Source organism: Rousettus aegyptiacus, unplaced genomic scaffold, assembly GCF_014176215.1.
Source record: "Rousettus aegyptiacus isolate mRouAeg1 unplaced genomic scaffold, mRouAeg1.p scaffold_m13_p_14, whole genome shotgun sequence".
In the NCBI taxonomy this organism is placed as follows: Eukaryota; Metazoa; Chordata; class Mammalia; order Chiroptera; family Pteropodidae; genus Rousettus; species Rousettus aegyptiacus.
The window spans coordinates 55,449,848-55,462,913 of NW_023416289.1; the positions used below are offsets into that span (position 1 = coordinate 55,449,848).

Sequence of the window (13,066 nt, forward strand, 5' to 3'; positions counted from 1 at the left end):
CAGTGAAGCAGGGGAGAAAGAAGCTGGCAAATCAGGCAGCTCTACACAACAGAAGACTCAACTGAACCTATCCGGCAAGGGGACCGTCTCCAAAAAACAACTGGGAGAGGCAGAAGGGACTGGGTCTGGAGTCTCAGTACCTGGGCTCAATCCTGGTTCCTGTACTTAGCAAGGTGTACCTCTGCAAGTTAAACTCCTTGTGCATCAGTTTCCTAACACAGATAACACAGAGAGATAATAATGGTCTTTCATAGGGGTGTTGTGTTGAGTAACTGAGTTGTTCTACAAAGAAGGCTTCGAACAATGCCTGGCACAGAGCTAACGCAATGATTTTCAGCCATCAGTACCTTTAGTAGAGGCAGGCCTGTTTTGCTGGCACAGAAGTACTTGGTGATGAATCTGGAAAAGTAGACTCATAGGTGGATTTCAGGTAGAGGTAGGAGGGGAAGAAGGGAGTGAGCAATAGCACAGCAAGAACACGCCAGGAAGAATGAGGAGGAAGGGTTCATTATGGGGCTGTTTCAGAGAAAACAGATGCCTTGCTGGTCTCCATGTTCAAAGTCAGACTGTGAATATGACTCTTGGAAATTAAATGGAGAAAGTTTAACTTCAGTTAACGAAGTATTGTTTTTGTTTGCATACTTAAGAGCTCAAATTATACTGCTGAGTGGCCAGGTTACACAGAAGGAACCCAAGATCTGTAAGTCATGAGAGTCAGGTTCTAATCCTAATTCTGCCGTAAGTAGCCGATGCCATATTGAAACAAGTCGATGAACAATCGTGTCATTTTTAGAAGATAGTGCCAGAACTAGTTCCCAGGCCCTATGAGAATTTCACATTTTTGATTCTAACCCAGGGTCAGAATCTCAAAAGAATTTCAGAAGCTGCTCATTTAGCCCCAGGACGACTCCCCTCAAAAATACCCATTGAAACTAAGAGCATCTGGGATTCATTCCTTTCCTTTTCTCCAGGTCCATTGCCAAATGGAGTAAGATTTCTAAAACGCTGGCAGTGGGAGAGAGCCACCTCTTTATCTTTTCCCACTTGTTTCAGGTAAGTAGGTTTTCAGTCATTTCTGTGGTCTGCCTAGAAATGCTTCCAGACCGAAGTAGGAAGTAGAAATGGAAAAAAAGGAGATTTGCTTAAAGGAAATAAACTTTGTTTTGCCTGATTCTGTGAGAAGGTTGGACAGGTAGATGGTGACCATGCAGGTTTCAACTACTCAGTTAACAAATACTGCTCTAAAGGGTGGTATCTGGCTCAACTAGGATTATGAGATCCTGATTCATTAAGGCCTCAGGAGACTGTACTTACTAATAGGCTGTTTCATATAAATGGGCAACAGGAAGCTTACAAAACCCTCAAATAAAAGGCTAGTCAAGTCAGGTATTGGACTGGAGACGTGCATTGGTTGTACAACCACAGGCTCTGACTCTGTGACCCTGAGTGAAGGCCTGGTTGCTTAGTAGAAAATTTTTGAGTCTTACAGCTGAGAAGATATGGCTGCTTACCCAAGGACTATGAACTTGCGTCTTGTTTGCTCGTCATCCTGTCAGTCATTTCCTTTTTTTTTTTTTTTTTTAAGGACACAAATATCTGAACGCAGAAGCACCGAATCTCGAGCTTTTTCCAGAGGCAAAGCCGTTATCTCCAAGGCACTGTATCAATAAACCCCGGTCTGGATAACACGAGCCTGGAACCCCTCAGTCAGCCCTGAGGGGTCCGCACTGCGGGGCGCAAAGCAACTGCTCAGCTTCAAACCCAAAGGTTTCATCACCAGCCAATCGCTGGCCGGGGCCCCTCCAAAAAACCAGAAGCATCCAGGGGAAGTGAATGACACTAAAGCCACCCTATCGGCACGGAGATAGCTGAAGGGGTGGGGTCAGAACTGACCAATAGTATCAAAGTAGCTGTTGGGAGGGCGGGAGACGCCAGCGAGCGTGCGCAAGGCCTCCCGGGGAAGGCGTGGCAGGAAGCTTGCAGAACCAATGGCCGCGGTGGGCGGGCGGCCGCGCGCGTGCGCAGTGGGATGCGGGGCTGCGGGCGGGAGGCGGGGAGCGGGTAGGAGCGCCGCGGTGCTGTTGCCGCCGCCGCAGCCGCCGCCGCAGCGAAGAGGCCATGTTGTATGGTGTGTGGGGCGGGGGGGAGGAGGAGGAGGGAGTAAAGCCGAGAGAGGAGACGGGAGAGAGACACCACACACACACGGCACAAGATGGCCGGAGAGGCAGCAGCACCCCGAGCTGTCAGGCGTTCCGTCGCGGCTGCGGGGCCCGCTGGCCCGCGCGGAACTGCGCCCGGGCGCCCCGCAGGCTCGCGGGAGCCAAGCGGCCACGGCTAAGGCGAGACCGTCCGCGCGCCGAGGTCGGATCTCGCGGCAGAGGCGCCCGGCGCGGCCGGGCCCGCGACGCCGAAAGCGCCGCTGCGGCAGCGGCCGCGGAGGCTCCCCGGGGCCCCGGCTGCTGGACCCGGCGCGGGCGGAGGCCAGGCGCGGGCATCGGGTGCGGGCGACCTCAAGGTTCCGGCAGCCGCGCTCGGACCCGGTGAGTGGCTCCCCGGCCCCTTTTATTGTCCTTTGTCCTTGGGAGGAAAAGCAAAATGTCCTTGAACGCGCGAGCAGGAGGGGGCGGCGGGCAGGGCCTCGCTGTCCGACTCTCCAGCTACCCCATCGGCGTCGTAGGCTGGCTCCCCGGGCGGGAAGCGCCCCGAGGCCGGGGGGCGCGGGGGTCCCCGTTGCAACCCTGCGGTGGGCGGGGGGGGGACGGCCTCGCCGCCGAGATCGGCTCCGCTGGGGAAGGGGCGGCGGCAGGTGACCGCAGGCGGGAGCCCGAAGGGACTGCGAGAGGAGAGCCCTTTCCGTCCTGGTGAGTTATTTTGATATTTAGGATTAAAAAGAAAAATCCTTCACAGGTTCTCCAACGGGGGAGCTTTTTAACCTCTTTCTGGTAAGGTGGGAACTCATTTGATGGTCGAATTTAGAAGAACAATGGAACCCTGGCTACGCTTAAAGAAAAATAAAACTTGGGTTTTTTTTTTTTTTCTTTTGGGTGTTGGCTCTTAACTCTTTCAAAGCCGATTTTGAAAACGGCTTCAGTATCACAGATGAGAAGGTACTTGCTGCTTATTAAAACCTTTATGACGTTAAGGTTGTCTTTTAAAAAGGCAAAGTGGAGTGCTTCTGGTATTTCAAAAATTAGGAAGACAAGTTTACTATAACGTCAAGGCTGCTTAATGGAACTAGATTTTAATTATGATGGCGATGACGTTCGATTAATATAGTTTATTTTGCCGAGGTTATTTGGTATTCTGATGTTTGAATAATGATCAAATGTACTGTTTGGTACTTTTTTTAAAGGTCAAAAGGAGCCGTTATCTGTAACACACCACACCTGAATGTTAAAACGTACTTGGGTCAGTTCCTAGACTTTTAAAAGTTTAAGTTCGTTATTTTATTATTGTAAAAAATAATTGATATTTTCACAAGTCATGGTCGACAAAACTTTTACAAAGGCATATTCTGACACCAAATCTCTTTGTGAAGTTACTTTCTTGTAGTATAAATATTAAAGTAGGACTGCTCTCGTAATGGGTGAAGAAGAGGAGCCATATTTGTTGCATTTGTTGCATGCATGAAAATCTAGATATGCTTAAAACGGAACAGTATTTTAATACTACATGTTGGTTTCAAAAAATTTGCAGAGTTCTCTGTATAGTCCATGAATTTGAAAAAATTGTTTGAGAGGGAATTTAAGTTTTAAGGTTTGAAAAACAAACCACAAATGCAAAAACCTTTGTGTATTTTAGAATATATTTGTCTTCATTCTGCGGTAGCCCTTGTGTTGTAAAGGTGCAGATTTATGTAAAAATAGTGTTTGGCCAATTTACCTAGTATTTACAGAACCAAAGATACTGATGTAATTGGCCATATTTCTGAGCATATTTTTGTCAGTAAAATTGTTTTATTTTCCGAATAGCATTAATATAGTGCTGCATGTTACATCAGTTGCGCATATCTTGATTTTACAGGATCTGTTTTAAGTACCAATTTTGGTCGTTCAAATCAGCATTTTTCAAATTTTTGAGCACTGAAAGTGGTTTTAAATGAGCATTCTGAATCTTAGTTTTTCAGAATCCTTTAAATAGTGAAATGCAAAATAATTGCTTGCAGTTTGACCTCATAAGATCTTTTTAACATGAGTAATGGGGGAAGGGAGAGACTGAAAATGTTCAAGACCCTGGTTTGAAATTGAGTAAAGGTCATAGATACTATGTGTTTTAGACTTGTTTAAAAAACAAAGCTAATATCCTGCTTGGTGAGATCAAATAACTTGTGAATTAAAAATTTAAAGTAACCAGTGGCCATTTTAACTTAAATAATTTCTCCTGGAAGAGTTAATTTTCAATTGCTCATAATAAAAAATATTTCTAGATGGTAAGGGAAATGTTAAGACATCAGCTTGTGAAAATGGTATGGTAAACTTTTCCTTTGTGTTTGTGTATTGCCTGGTATCAAATGCAAAATAAAAACAAGGTCGTATTTTAAATCTGTCCAAAGATGTAAATCTTCTGTAATTTTTAGTTGCCTTAATCTCAAGTGTTTGTCCATGCAATCAAAAGATGAGGAAAACAAAGACTGATAGCTATTAAGATAAATAACTGTAAACTTAAATATACAGGTAGTGTGTGGATGAGCCATCTCTTGAATTTGTCCATAGATCATGTCTGTGGAATATTTTCTCATTGTTTCATCACACCGAAACTTATGCCAAGAAATGTTTAAAAATCAAAATATTGATATCATCTTCCTTTTTTTTTTTAAGGGAACTTACAAGATTAAAATTAAATTTGGTCGATGATGGTTCTGAACAAATACAGCTCTTATTTGAGGTAAGACTGGGTACATTTTTATTACTTTAACATAAAAATAAGTGTATTAGGTTTTGTTTTTGTTCTTTGATAATTTACATTTCCAGCAAGTAGTGATTATGAACATGAGTAAAATCTCTGAAATAATTTTACGGAGCCTTTAAACCTTTTCATTGAATTTAAAGTGTATGTGCATAGCCATTGTAACTTAACGTGCCTTTTGAATAGTTTAAAATATTGAAGGTCCTTTACGCCTTTGTTTAATTTTGGGGACAAGAAAAGACATTTTGAGGAAAACCATAAACCAAAGATACACTTTTTCTTTTTAGCTCTCTGATATACTGTGCAAACAGGTTTAATCTTTTAAATATTTACAGAAACAAATTTTTTTGGAAAATTTGAACTAGTTTTTATTCCTACAAATAGATTTTAGGGAAGAACATTTTAAAAATCAGGTTTTGGAGCATAGATCATAGAGGTTTTTTATGATAAAATATTTAAAACAGTTATCTCTACTCTCAATTAGTTGTTGCATCAATAAATTGTTTAGAATGTTGTTTTCTTTCTTCCAAAGATACACCATTTTGAAGACAGACTGGAGTTTTATCCTTGATGATAAAGGAAATCTTTGTGACAAAGTCTGTGCTTTATATAACAAGTAAGTAAATGTTCTTATCCACCATATGAAATGTGATAACTATCACCATTTGAGTAGAAAAATATAATAACTAGAGTGTGTCAGTGAAGCATAAACTAGATTGATTATCTTGAAAAAGATGAAAAAAAGCCCATCAAATTCCATTTCCTTACATCAAAGCACTTTGGTATTAATATTGAAACAGTTGATACATGTAGTTTATATCAGCAGTACGACATTCAGAACTTTCTAATAAAATAGTGCTTCAGGATTATAGTTAAATCAGTAGTTGAGTCATCAATCAGAGTTATGCCTTTATGATCTGAAATGTACATTCTTCAGCCATTTTTTTTTTGATAATATTGATCATATTTTAGAAATGGCCTAGAATTTTGCATTTGCTCATCTTAACCATTCTTGAAAGAACTATATGTCAAATACTAAATGGACACTTTCATATTCTAGTTAATAGTTCATGGATTTTAAATATTTTACACATTTTTATGAGTTTGTTTTCAAACAAGTGTACAAGAATGACATTTTAATGAAAGCTACAATAATGTCTTTAAAGAGATCTCCATGTCTTATTTTTAAATCATAAAAGGAAGTAACTTTCAATATGCATACAATACTTTTATATCTTGAAACTATATAAAGCGAATGGGAAAAAATGCCCACTGATAATTTTTAGGAAATAGTCTTTATTCATAAGTTAACACTGAATGTGGGAATTAATGTCAAGCCAATATTAGTGATTTACCAGAGGAAATATGTAATACAATACCATATCTTAGGAAGTTTTAAGAATAGCCAAATAACTCTTAATCAGTATAAGGGCAAGTTTACCTTCGTCCTTGAAATTTATGAAGAAAATCCTTTTTTTCCTGTTGGTGTTTCCTTATTCCTTTAATTGAAATAAGTAATAAAGGTAATATTTTTATTGCCTTTATTTTAGCCTAATTTTTTCTTTTTAGTCTTTTGCACTTTGATCAAATTTGTGTTTATTATAGTGTGCAAAAGAAAACGAAATGTTGGCTATTTATCTATAGTGTCTTAAAGCTATAACTTACCAAAACTTTAATACGTTGTCTATCCCAGGCTGCTTTAATACAAATGTCAACGTTAAGGTTTCCTCTGTGCAAATGACTAGATATTAGATCGTCATTCAGATGTGGTTGGGTACTTAGAAAAATTGAGAATTGGGCCTCTTAAGAGACAAATGTATACGTGTACTGTGAGTTTATAAGTTGTCAAGAAATTTATAATGGCCTACCAAAGGTTTAATTTGACCCACAATATAAAAAGATTAACGGTTGAAAGAAATGTTAAATGTTTTTATCTTTTTTACTCTAATATCAATAATTATAGAAAAATCTAACTGATGTAGTACTAAATTAATCTCCAACTTAATGATATACAACCTCTTTTTTGTCACCAAGAATAAAGGGTTATAATAGATTGCATTTTAGAAAGATCTCATGTACTTCAGCCTCCATGATAGTGCTTAGACTTAATGTTTTGATATTTGCTGCTTGAGCCAAGCTTATATAATGGGCAACATTTTTGATGGACAAAAATAATGGGCACATGAAGGCCAGTATAAACGTTGATACTATTTTAAATTACTGTTTTTTGTGAGAGAGGTAAATTATTTAGTTTACTACTATTTTCTGCTTAGAGAAAGTGATGAATGCTTAACTATTTGTTTTTAATTTAGCATTTTGAACTAATTCTTGAATCAAAAGAAAATCATCTGATCAAGTTGGTAATTGGGATAGACTGCATTTGTCATTATGATAATAACTGCTTTAAAAATTACCTGAAATTCTATAGAAATTAAAGAAGCCATACTCATAGTTTATCACAAGGTTTTCATGAACTACGGCATGCCATTTAGAGGCTAGATTATGTAAAATGGGTAATTTTATACATTTTTTAAGTATAGTTTACTGTTATATAGTTTCTTGGTTATTTAAACACTTGAAGTATGGACAACCAATTTACTTTTTATCTCAGATTTAATTCTTTGTCGAGAGGCATAATTGTTGAAAAAGATAATTTGATGACATCTCTATCATCTACATTAATGAGAGGTAGAGGTATGTGATGAGTCAAAATATATCTGAGATTCAACAAGCAGGAGACCCAGCTTCTAATGAAAATTCACCCTGTAATCTTGACATTTTAGTCACTATACCTTAGTCTCTTAGTTTGTTTTGTATAAAGCATTTGGAGTTTCCAATCTCAAGATACCTTTTAGTCTTAAATTCTGTAATAAAAATAATAGTAAGCAGTGTCTAATTCTGTTACTCAAACTGAAGAATAATTTTTGTAATTTTTGCATTGTATATCATGTTATTTCTGTGGAGAAACTATTTGAATAACACAAGATCTGGACAGTAGCATACTTTCTTAATTTAAGGCAGTCTAAAATATTAATGAATAGTATAAATACAAACACTGGAGAGATGGTCTTAAAAAGCAGTTAAGTTGTGAAATTGTCTTTTAAACAAGATTAAAATGCAATAAAGGGATTGTTTGGATTTTTATAACTATTCATTTAAATAATATTTAGTATATTTAATGTAACTTTTGCAGCTGAGCCATTGGGATTATAAATGAGGATTTATAGTTTACATGCCTGACATCTATTTCATTTCATTCAAGAAATTTCTATGTTAAATATCCTCACTTTTACCAGCTACCTTTCCTTTCCAGATTGAGTGACTCAATACAAACTTAATTTTCAAATTGGTGGTTATTTCTGAATGTGATTAAACATTATGATTTAAATTCAAGGATATTATGAACTTAAAATTAAAACCGTGACTTGGTTTTTTAACATAACTTTTAAGTAGCATTTTTCAAAACACTAAACTATCTAGTTTTACACGTTTGATTTGAAATGGAATAATTCCCAAATAATTACACCCTTGATGTGTACTATAGCAGTAATCATAATCATTTTAATTTAGGTCATCAGGCTAGATATTTTGCTTAACTTTAATGGTTTGTGAGTTGTAGCAGAATTTTCTAATTTCTTTATTACTACCTTATTTTTATGGAAGATTTCTTATATTTCATAGTGCTCTCAGATTTTATTCTTAAATGTTAAAAATTAAGGACTTTAAAAGGTGAAAAAATCAAATATTCTAAGATAAGCATAAAAGGGCTAATGACAAGACTTTACTAAAACTATCTTTGTTTTATAAATAAGACAAGCAATCAAAATGGTTACTTACATTATACCTATATTTCATATTAAATGGAAATTTATAATACTGTAAAATATTAAGGATACGTAGGAATATGGACAAAATATACTTTTGTAGTCTGTGTAAGATGAAATCAGCTTCTCCCACCCCTGCAAAGGAAGGCAAAAACACTCGGTCGCTTTTGGGAAAGGAGGAGATATGGGAGATTACATCAGTGTCAGTAATTTTGGAGATGGCGTAAGGTTAGATCCAAGTCCTTTTCTATTTTTGGTAAATGGAGAATTTGGAGGTACATACTTGTACTGATAGGTAGCTTTTTTATAAGCACATTTAACAGACTAATGTGAAGGAGATTTCCCTCAAACATTTCACCAATGTTCCTTAAAACAATTTCACTCTTAGAGGTTATATCAGTTTATTTTACTTGGTTAAGATTTGTTGTTGTTCAGAAATACTTTCTTCCTTATAAGGTCTGATAAACCTGAAAACTTAAAAATAAACAATGCTGTTTCTTATAGATTGCTTTGTTAACTTGTTGGGAGGATATTTTAGCACCTTACTCTTAGAGGTAATTCTGAAGCAGATTTTTGCTAAATTTTTCGTTATGATTAGTCAGGATGACTAAAGAGATTTAGGTTTGGTAAGAAAATCAGAAACTTGCTTTATAATTTGAAAATTTGAAACTTTGGTCATGGAAAAGCATTTGGGTGGCTTATTTTTACCTTAGGTTCTAAATTGTTCTTTTTCTTTCTCAAAATTCTTAAATTGTTATAGTTTAACATTGAACTTTTAAACAGCTTTTTTGGTAGCTCTACATATTATTATGATTATTATAATCATACTTTGGTACCAGAGTGACTAAAAAATTACATACCTGCATTCAGAAGGTATTTGAGATACGGAGCACAAATCTTCCATGTTTAGTTGATGAGGTATTTCAGTCCTGTGAAAGTATGGATGTGATATTTTTGTTTTCCAGGACATATTTTAGAAAGGGTCAGTGTTTGAATCCAGTAGGTCGATAAAATTAGTAATAAAAATAGTTTGAAATTGTGCCTAAGGATTCCTTTCTAACATTTGATCTTATGATAGTGTCAATTAGAGTACAAAATAATGTGAAATAAAAGAGACATCGCCTTGCAGATAGGTAATGGAAGTTTTTCTTTAGACATCTTGAAAGTAGATTAGATGAAACACCAGAAGATAAAATAGTTCTATACTGTTAAGGAGTGATGTTGGCTCTGCTGAACAGCTGGTTCTCAGCCCTTGCCGCCCATTAGATCCACCTGGGGAGCCCAAATTTTTACCTTCTCTATTGGAGTTCTTGGTAATTGAGATTTAAATTTTTCTGTGTGTTCTTATAGTACTTTATTTTATAGATGAGCCTCCTCCTGTGCAGCCAAATTTAAGATCCTCTGGGTTAGAACTTTCTGTCCTCTGCTTGGACTATATTCATAAATGACATGTGTCTTGAACTTGGGGCGAGTGATCCTTATATGTTTGTGAATAAATCATGGCATTTTAAGAATCTTTTATTCTGTGCATAAAATTATGTTCTTTTTGTTTTCTGCAGTAATGTGAATCCTGAGAATGAATCTCTGAAGGGACCGTTCTACATTATAGATGTTGGTGGAAGCATTTAGTAAGTTTTATTTAATTTACGTTTAAATTTTTTTTTAATTTCAGGTATGACATTGGAAATTTTGAGTGAGTCAGAATTCTGAACATATAGAGGAGTTTAGTGAAGCTCAAAAACAGTATAAAAATATAAAACCAACATGGTTAGATATGTATGAGGTTTATTATTAAAAGTTTATCAATTTACTCCAGCCTAATATTATTTCTACTTTCTTGACTTAAACTGGGGCAAAAGTACACTGCAGAGAAACTCACATTTGAATATGTTACTCATAACACCACCCTAAGATCTGAGTGTTGGCAAAAAAAAAATCTCCCCCCATTTTTGTAAATAAAGTTTTATTGGAACACCGCTATGCTCTTTGATTTACACATTGTATCTGCTTTCCCACTATAGCTGCAGAGTTGGGAATAGTTGAAACTAATGCTCACAAACCCTGGAATATTTACTGTCTTACAAGGAAAGCTGCTTTATCTTTTCCTAGGTCTGTCTATATTGTCAGCTTTATCCTATCTATGTAGAACTCAGAAGCTCTTGGGCTTTCTTTTGATAATAGAACATACTTTTAAATAGATTTCAGTGTAGTAATTCTGATAAACTGAGTAATTCAGACCTTTTCTTAAAACTTTCAAAGCCCAACAAAAAGTTCTGCTAACACCGGGGTAAGTTTTTATATTAGCAGACTTGGTCGCAATTGCTATGGAATAGTTTTTCTAACTCTCAACCTGAGAAATATTGGGGACAATTAATGGTAAAACCGTATTAAGGAATTTGGATGGATTCTCAAAAGAATTATTTACAGAACTTTTTAGGTATGATTACATACTACCTGTTTCTTAAGTGTAATCATTTTTGAATCATTTGGGAACCTAGATTCTTGATAATTTTTGCTTCTTATTACTACTTCAACTTCCATTGTATAAATGTCTACTAAGGTCTGCAAAAATAGAAAAGTTCTTTTGTTTTTTGATGGGGATGATGAGGGCAGAGATTAAAACTTCTCATGTAGCACAATTATTGACCTCAACATGTTTTTAAGAGATTAATTGCCTAGTATATAGTTGATGCTCAATAAATACTTGTTCACTTACTGTATATAGTTTCTATTAAATATTATCAGCTAGCGTTTTGGGTCTAATAAAAGTGAAATTTATTAAAATTTAAGTTTTAATACTTCAAATATTGATTTTTAGGTGTGCCTCAAAGCTAAAACTTTGACTCAGTAGAAGTTAAAACTGACAAACTAATTTTCACTCTCAGCAACATGTGTAGTCAAGTTTTAAATAATAGGGACGGAGGGGAAGATTAGATTTGATTGTAAAATTTTAAATTAAGATGACATTATCAGAATTTATCAGCTGTTTGGTTTGTCTCAAATCATTTTGTAATTAGTTTTTATGCCCACTGTATTAGGTCCAGGCTTGTTTATTGTAATATTATTTAGGATTCAAGCTATTTGTGGGTAATAAGACAAAATAAGGGAATTCACTATTAAATGTTTTCAAATTAAGGACCAGTACAAAGAAGACTGAAATCAAATCGTAAGCACCGAAAACCTTAATTACATGATGGAAAGGATCAATTTCTGCTCTGGATTGTAATTTCATATCCATTTGTCCCTTTGGTTTTGTAATAAATATTTAAGTTTAAAATAATTTCATAAGTTACATTGATTTAATAATTAGCATTATTGGAGCCACCTAATTTTAAAATTAATCGAACTTTAAAATTAAAAGAATCATTAATCACTTTTTCCATGTATTTCTTCCTGTCCCCCGCATTTCGTTGCTATTAGAATTAGGTGTTTGCTGGGAAGTAGTGGTAAAGAGATTGCTTCTTTTAGGGGGAGCACCTCTTAAACCTAATCCAGTAGTGAATCACTTGCTTGCATTTCAACTAACAATTCGTTTTAATATACAATGTCCCAGTGTTTTCGAATAAAATAACTGAGAATTTAAAGAGAAGACCTTACTCAATGTTACATTCTTAATTTCTGGATGTACAATATTTGGGAATTTTAAGAGGCAGTAGTAACTTCCTACCTTCTTACCATAGTAGCCTCTCCCTTGCTTGTGGGACTTGTTAATCTTAGAACAAGCAATTTTCCTTAAAAGTATAAACTAGTGAGCATCATAATAGTAAAAGTATCCTAACTTTTCATAGTATGAGCCTGAAGCTTAGTTTAGCTTATGTGAAGTGCAGGAAAGATCTGGGTCTATTTGATAATGGAATTCTAGATCAAACCATCATTTCTTATGTCTGTAGTGTAAGGTTAAATTCTTTTTAAAGCAGGAAGTGTTTTGTCTTCAAATAATTGATTCCATGGTTCTATGGATTCTTTATAGATATCATTACAGTTGGAGTATGAATTATTTTGATTTAGTAAGGTTACTTTGTAGGCCCCCGAGTACTTTAGTTATTGTGGCATATCAGAGTAATAGCTAACATTTATTGAGGTCTTCTATATGCCAGGTAATATGAATAATAATACTAACATGTAAATGTAACATGTAACTCATTTGTTTCACTACTGCCACATGAGGTAGGTACTGCTATTATTTCTTTTACACAGATGAAAAGCTGTGGATTTTGTTATCAATATTTCTAGGCTCCCAGAACTCGTGCCTGCTTTCTTTTTAATTTTTTAACATAACTTTGCTTATTAGCAACTTCAGGTTTTGTAAGAGTTTGGAATTAGGTGAGAATAAATGA

General features: G+C 35.9%; 2 protein-coding genes across 6 annotated transcripts in view; one reads left to right on the forward strand and one right to left on the reverse strand.

Moving 5' to 3' along the window:
- Positions 1-1,788, reverse strand: part of FAM174B (family with sequence similarity 174 member B) — a 105,470-nt gene extending 103,682 nt beyond the window's left edge. For all 3 annotated transcript variants that reach the window (XM_036231995.1, XM_036231993.1, XM_036231994.1), the window contains exon 1: positions 1,512-1,788. The gene's annotated coding sequence lies outside the window, so the exon portion shown is untranslated. The remainder of the gene's footprint in view (positions 1-1,511) is intronic.
- A 980-nt stretch (positions 1,789-2,768) lies between these two features.
- Positions 2,769-13,066, forward strand: part of CHD2 (chromodomain helicase DNA binding protein 2) — a 98,378-nt gene continuing 88,080 nt past the window's right edge. Inside the window, exons 1-3 of one of the 3 annotated variants that reach the window (XM_036232002.1) lie at positions 2,769-4,884; positions 5,438-5,521; positions 10,289-10,357. The gene's annotated coding sequence lies outside the window, so the exon portion shown is untranslated. Of the gene's footprint in view, positions 4,885-5,437; positions 10,358-13,066 lie in introns of all 3 variants that reach the window. The other 2 variants (XM_036232003.1, XM_016123423.2) reach the window with 2 other exon arrangements.